Genomic DNA, 7,717 nt, shown 5'->3' on the forward strand with positions numbered 1-7,717 from the left:
TGATCTCTTAGAATTCATTTTCCAGACACACTGTCCCACCTGGATAGACTGCCAGCAACTCCTTTTTACTCTGTTTGACACCAAAGAGCGCTGGCAAATTGTAACAGAAGCCCAAAAATGGCTTCAGGCCAATGCGACGGGTTGAGCAGACTTGGCAAACTGGGTGAGGGAAGCCTTCCCAGAAGAAAACCCCCACTGGGACTATGACACTGAAGAAGGGAAACATAACCTAGAGAGGTACCGGCAGGCCTTCCTACAGGGGGCAAAAGCTGGGGCTAAAAGGCCCACTAATACAGCTAAGATCAGTGAGATACTACAAGAGCTGAATGAAAGCCCAGCCAAATTCTATGAGAGACTATGTGAGGCTTTCCGAACCTACACCCCTTTTGATCCCGAGAACCAATGGATGATAAATGCTGCCTTTGTGGGACAAGCCCAATCAGATATCCGTAAAAAGCTACAGAAATTAGAAGGCTTTGCAGGAGAGAATGCCACTAAACTGTTGGAAATAGCCAACAAGGTTTTTATTAACCGAGACCAGGTGGCCCGCCACGATGCAGAAAAGAGAATGAAACAAAAAGTGACTCTTCTAGCAGCCGCCCTGTCAAAACCGGTGCCCCCAGTGGGGCCACCCTGTAGGGGACAAGGCACAAGGCCAGGGAAAAGGAGTCCCCTGGAACATGACCAATGTGCTTACTGCAAAGAAAAGGGACATTGGAAAAATGAATGCCCCAACCGTCCTGAGAAAAAGACCAAGGCCCCACCTAGCCGGTACCAATCTGAGCCATTCAGCACCAACCTGATCGGCCTAGCTGAGTCTGATTAGGGGGGACCAGGCTCTCTCCAACTGGGCCCCTGAGAGCCTATGGTCAGAATTCAAGTAGGGGGCCACCCCATAGACTTTATGGTTGACTCAGGTGCCGAACTTTCTGTGGTTACACAACCTGTGGCTCCCCTCTCGGGGAAAGAAACCACCATTGTTGGGGCCACAGGTAACCAAACCCACAGGCCCTTCTGCGGTCCTCGACGATGTCGGTCAGGAGGCCATGAAGTAATACATGAATTTCTTTACCTGCCTGACTGCACAGTCCCCCTGATGGGAAGAGACCTGCTGGCTAAAATGGGGGCACAAATTTCCTTTTCTACTGATGGATCGGCGCAACTTAAATTGACAGAACCCCCCTCTCCTTTAATCATGGCTCTTGCTGTAAAAAGAGAAGAGGAATGGCGCTTGCACTCTTCCCCTTCAGAAATGGGGACCATTCCCCCAGAACTAGAGACTAAATACCCATTGGTTTGGGCTGAAGGAAACCCACCAGGACTGGCAAAACACCACACTCCTGTCTTGGTTGATCTAAAACCCAGAGCTCAACCGGTAAAGCTACGGAAATACTCAATTCCCAGAGAAGCTCGACTGGGAATCCAGGTTCACCTGGATAGGCTGCTTCAGCATGGACTGTTAATAAAATGTCAGTCCCCTTGGAACACCTCTTTACTGCATGTGAAAAAACTGGGAACACAGGACTACCGCCCAGTACAGGACTTGAGAGCCATAAATGAAGCAACAGTCACATTACACCCATCTGTCCCTAACCCGTATACCCTGTTAGGGCTGATCCCCTCCACTGCTGAGTGGTTTACTTGCCTGGACTTAAAAGATGCTTTTTTCTGCCTCCGGGTGGCACCTGCCAGTCAGCCCTTGTTTGCTTTTGAATGGGAGAATCCACATACAGGGACAAAGGAACAGCTCAACTGGACTAGACTCCCACAAGGATTCAAAAACTCTCCCACTCTTTTTAGCGGCACTTTAGCTGCTGACCTGGCTGAATTTCCTGGACAAAAACTGGGCTGTGTTTTGCTACAGTATGTTGACGACCTCTTACTGGCCGGCACCACGGAGGCTCAGTGCCTAGAGGGAACAAGAGCTCTCCTTTCCCTACTGATGGAGGCTGGGTATCGGGTATCAAAGAAAAAGGCACAAATCTGCAAAAAACAAGTCAAGTATCTGGGCTTCAACATCATGCAGGGCTGACGAATGCTGGGGACTGAAAGAAAGCAGGCAGTTTGTGCCATTCCTGTCCCTACCACCCACCGGAAGGTTCGTGAGTTCCTAGGGGCAGCAGGATTCTGCTGGATATGGATCCCCGGGTTTTCAGACCTGGCCAGGCCTCTGTATGAGGCTCTAAAAGGGGAAGAAAAGGCTCCCCTTAAACGGGGACCAAGCCAGGAGACAGCGTTTCAGACAATCAAAACCAAACTCACTGAGGCTCCAGCCTTGGGACTTCCTGATGTAACCAGAGAATTTAACCTTTTTGTTCATGAGAAAAATGGGATGGCTTTGGGAGTCTTAACTCAAGAATTTGAGCCTTGGCAGAGGCCAGTGGCATATCTGTCTAAACAAATTGACTCAGTTGCTGTCAGATGGCCTCCCTGCCTCTGAACGCTGGCAGCTACCACCTTGTTGGTAAGAGAGGCTGACCAGTTGACTCTGGGACAAAAACCTCAATGTTAAAGTCCCGCACTCAGTTGTAACCCTAATGGATACCAGGGGCCACCATTGGCTCACACATGCACGAATGACTCAATATCAAGGGTTACTATGTGGAAATCCACGGGTAAAACTGGAGGTTGTACGAACTCTGAACCCAGCCACCTTTCTGCCAGATGAAGAGGGGCCCCCAGACCATAACTGCCTGGAGGATGGGTAGAGGCCTTCCCTGCCCGAACTGAAAAGACAAGGGAAGTAATCAAGGCATTCCTGAGAGACATTATTCCCAGATATGGAGTGCCTCTGACCATCGGGTCAGATAATGGACTGGCATTTGTGGCCAAAACAGTACAACAGGTGGCAAAAGCTTTACAGATCCGATGGAAACTACACTCTGCTTATCGCCCTCAAAGTTCAGGGAAAGTAGAACGCATGAACCAAACCCTTAAACAGACCCTGGCAAAGTTATGTCAGGAAACTGGCTTGCCCTGGATAGACATGTTGCCGGTGGCCCTCTTGAAAGTGAGATGCTCACCCCGAGAGGGAATAGGATTCTTGCCATTTGAAATCTTATATGGAAGGCCACCTCCACTAATCAGTTTAAAAGGAAACACCAGGGAGTTGGGAGATTTGGAATTACATAAACAATTAAAAGGACTGGGGCTCACTATTTCTCAGATACATAAATGGGTCACAGACAGAATACCTGTCCTTAGGAATAACAGTACACCCCCACAAGCCGGGGGACCAGGTGTGGATAAAGGACTGGAAAAAGGAGCCTTTGAGGCCGGTATGGAAGGGCCCCTATACTGTAATTCTAACCACCCCCACGGCTCTTAAAGCAGCAGGAATAGATGCTTTGATCCATCATTCTAGAGTTAAACCGGCTGGCCCAGCTGATGACTGTGGAAAGTGGGAGACTGCCCTCGATCCGGAGAGACCTCTTCACCTGACAATACAGAGAAGGAGACGACGATCTCAAAGCCCTGCTCTGACCACACCGTAAGCTGGTCAGTCAACGCACGGCTGAAGCTTGAGGAATCGGCTGCCTGTGAGCCCAAATGGAAGGACGGTTTCAAAATAATCATTTGCATTGATGGAAGAGGCCTTGACCCTGGAACTGTGCTACATTTCCAGAGAATCACGTTTGCGCTCCAAAGTGTTCTCACAGGGTCTTTCATTCCTTTTACGAAGAGATAAGAAACACCCCACCTCCCATTCTGGCCACAACTAAGAACTTGTTCTTAGCCCTGGCAGAAACTATTGCACAAACTCTCAAGGTCTCCTCTTGTTATGTATGTGGGGGAACAAACACAGGGAGACCACTGGCCTTGGCAAGCCAAGGAGCTGGACCCATTAGAGCCTCATAATGAGACTGCATACCCCCAACTCACCAATGGGGTATGGCTCCTCAGAACTGCTATTATAGGGAGAAATTGTCTTGAGAGGCGGGAAGGATGGTTTACTGTTTCAGTTGGAAGCTTAACATGTTCAGGCCTAAGGTATTATAATTTGACTGCCCAAAAGACTCAATGGTGGTCATCCTCCAATCGCTCAGAGCCCAAGCCTAATCCCTTGTCTAACTTTTCCCACCTTCGACAAGCATGGGAAGATATCAGTGCTAATATCCAGTGGCAGGCACCAAAGGGATTATATTGGATTTGTGGGAAAATGGCCTATTCCTTACTCCCCCCAAATTGGGCTGGGACATGTGTACTGGGAACAATCAGACCTTCCTTCTTCCTGCTCCCACTGTCACTAGGGAAGCAACTGGGAGTTCCTATATATAGGGCACAGGGTGCCCAGAGAGACTGGAGGGCTCTCCAAATTGGAGACTGGGAAGATGATAAATGGCTCCCAGAACGGATAATTCAATATTATGGGCCTGCCACCTGGGCAGAGGATGGCTCTTGGGGATATCGCACCCCTATCTATATGCTGAACCACATCATCAGACTACAGGCAGTTTTGGAACTTATAACAAATGACACTGCAAGGGCCTTGACTATATTGGCCCAACAACAAACTAAAATACACAGTGCAATCTACAAAAATCGCTTGGCCTTGGATTATTTACTTGCTTCTAAAGGAGGGGTTTGTGGGAAATTTAACTTAAGTAATTGCTGTCTACAAATAGATGACACCGGAAAGGTGGTAGAAGAAATTGCTGACCGCATGACTAAACTAGCCCATGTACCTGTAAAAACTTGGAAAGGATGGGATGCAGACAGTCTCTTTGGTAAATGGTTCTCTTGGTTGGGAGGAATTAAGACAATGGTCGGAATAGTCATGGTTATACTCGCAGAGTGCCTACTTGTTCCCTGCCTTGTACCTCTCCTGATAAATATTATAAAAGGTTTTATAAAAACCATGGTTGAAAGAAAAACAGCCTCCCACCTGCTACTTATTAGAGGCTACCAAAGGGTTATGACTCATGATGATCTGTAAAGGGTGCAGATGCACCCTGAACATCAAGAGGGGGGAATGAAATGGAGTTTTAACTAAAGAACAACCCCCCCCCCCTTGGCTAAGAAGGCAGCTGCAAGCCTTTCCAGCTGTGCTCATCACTATGCCACCCTTCTTGTAATAATGTAACAACTGTGTGCTCTCTGTCCAAGCCAGCAGCCCTGCTAATCAGGTACCCAGCATTGCTGATCAGTTCGGCTTCTGTAACCTCGCTTGCTCAGTTTCTTCGGGAGGAACACTGTCTGCTTGGGGATGGGGGAGGTCCGGGATGCTCACATGGGAAAATCAAGACCTGGTAGTGTATAAAAGTTACTGAGAGCAAAGACCTGGTGCTCAGACTCTGGAGGTGACTCCTCTGAGCCCGCAGCGGTGCTGAATAAACCTTGCTTTTCCATATCTCCGAGTGCTGTCTGTCTCCTTCCATTGCCACAGTTTTTGCGGTTTCGGCAACAACAGAAGATCCGAGAACCAGGAGAGACTTACCCAAGTTCGTCTGGACTCTCTGAGGAGTTGGATGGGCTCCAGAGGCCTCAGCTGCTGGTGCCAAGCTCCATATCTTTGCAGAGCTCACATGAAGGAGAGAAGGCCACTCTGGGTCCCTTCATGCCATCTGGAAAAAATGCACAACCTAAAAGTTGAGAATCTTGTCTTATTTGGCATATTTTCTGAGGACTTAAGCTTAGAAGACAGCCTCTTACATTAGTCTGAGGGACTGCTCCAAAGAGGTATGGGGGAAGCCAGGATATACAGGAGTTTTGCCACAAAAACAGGTAATCTGAACATCAAAAGATTCCTGTTAAAAACCTGACATCCTAAATTAATGAATTTAGTGCTTTGCTATATATGGAAAGATGCAAGAGCCTGGGCTCACTGAAGCCTCTTCCTTTGATATGCATCTTAAGTAGCTAAGGCCAGAGTCCTTTTTCTCCATCCTGAATCCCCTCAGGGTGAGCAGTCAGGTGGGACGCAGTGGGGGGGAGGGCTTACAGTGGCTGCTGGCAGGGTGTCTGCAACATCCTTTGTTTACTGGCATAGCAAGCAACATTTCATCAACACCAGAAATCACCCCTTCTTCTTGCCCTGTCCTCGTGAGCAAAGGTTGAGGCCATGGTTCCTACCCCAGATTAGCAGTACCATTAGTGGGTTGCTCTACTTTCAAAATATCCATGTCTGCAATCCACTCAAAGCATGCCCAGAGTCATCTCTGACCTCACCACAATGTTGGAGGAAAACAAGAAATAACTCTTCATGACATCTTGTGGTGTATTAGAAAAGAGAGCCAACTCAGGGCCTGGGTCAGCATTATGGTCCCCCTAGCCTCGGGTAGAAACTCCTTACCTGTCTAGGTAGGGCTTCACCTCTTCCTCTGCCAAGTGGGGACAGTGGCCTTGATAATATCCTAGGTCACTTGAGAGACTAAAAGTCTAATTAAAATTTCAAAATTCGGAGTTCCCGTCGTGGCGCAGTGGTTAACGAATCCGACTAGGAACCATGAGGTTGCGGGTTCGGTCCCTGCCCTTGCTCAGTGGGTTAACGATCACGCCGTGAGCTGTGGTGTAGGTTGCAGACGCGGCTCGGATCCCGCGTTGCTGTGGCTCTGGCGTAGGCCGGTGGCTACAGCTCCGATTCAACCCCTAGCCTGGGAATCTCCATATGCTGCGGGAGCGGCCCAAGAAATAGCAACAACAACAACAACAAAAGACAAAAAAAAAAAAAATTCAAAATTCAAGTGCACTAAAGACCTATAATGAAGATAATGTCATATGAAAAAAAGTTGAAGAAATGGGACCTTCCAAGGGTCTGTAAAACACAAAGGCAATAGTACAATAGTACATAAAGTCAAAGATTTTTGATGCTGGAGGCCTTAGAGCTGCTTTTTTTTTTTTCCAAACAGATGAATCACTTGAAGAGCCAGTTAAATCAGAGGTTTTGATTCAGTAGATCTGGATGGGGGCTGCTTTCTCCAAGGACCACACTTGGAGTACTGGAGTATGGAGCCTCTAGGGTACACAAGAAGATCACTCCAGGAGTTTTTTTTTTTTGAAAGGTACCTACGCTTGGGCTTCCTGCTACCCGCTTTCCCCACAAGGCAATTCTGATTTATCTGGGAAGCTCAAAAACTCCTCGGGGATTCTAATTTGCGGCCAAGCCTGAGAGCTACTGCCCTAGTTCAGCGCTCTTCAATTTGAGCACAGATCATCACCACCTAGAGGGTTGTTAAAACAGATGGAGGAGATTCTGACTCAGCAAGACTGGGGTGCAGTCTCAACTTTCCATTTCTAACAAGCTCCTAGGTGATGCTAACTCTTGTTGGTCCGTGGCCTTGGAGGTTACCTAATTTCACAATCATGTCTCCCATGTGGGAAACTAAGATGAAGTGATTCGCTCAGTCTCTTCATACCAGAGCTCTTGACCCCGGTCCCGGACTCTTTCCTCCGCCTGTCCTTTCAGCTTTCCCTTCGGCGTCCCGCATTCTTCTCCATGTCCACTGCAGAGCCGCTAAATGCAAGCAGCAACCAGTTCTGTGGGGCTCGGGAGAAGCCGGGTTCTTTGTGGAAGGAGGCCCTTGAGGCGCTCCCGGCCCCCCGAGAGTCCTATGCAAAGACCTGCGGGCTGGCCCGACACCTGCCGGGAACGCCAGGAGCTAGATTCCAACGCGCCCCTCACCTTCCGCTAGCTCTCCAAATAGTGGGTCGGAGGTGGAGACGGCGTAAGGGGCGCACGCCTCCGGGAGCCCAACCAGGACCCTCAAGACAGTTACCA

At 48.8% G+C, this 7,717-nt stretch overlaps 1 long non-coding RNA gene across 1 annotated transcript; it reads right to left on the minus strand.

Annotated features, from left to right (window-relative positions):
* Positions 1–502: 502 nt before the first annotated feature.
* LOC146396491 (uncharacterized) lies at positions 503–7,641 on the minus strand. Its single transcript, XR_014826510.1, has 3 exons — positions 7,356–7,641; positions 5,438–5,564; positions 503–3,437 (listed from the first exon to the last, which is right to left on the minus strand). It is a non-coding gene; the product is annotated as an uncharacterized LOC146396491 (long non-coding RNA).
* Positions 7,642–7,717: the final 76 nt, after the last annotated feature.

This window comes from Sus scrofa, chromosome 14 (genome assembly GCF_054392235.1).
Source record: "Sus scrofa isolate SSC_HxYL_T2T_F1_AM1 chromosome 14, Sscrofa_HxYL_maternal_Yorkshire_Landrace_v2.0, whole genome shotgun sequence".
Classification (NCBI taxonomy): domain Eukaryota; kingdom Metazoa; phylum Chordata; class Mammalia; order Artiodactyla; family Suidae; genus Sus; species Sus scrofa.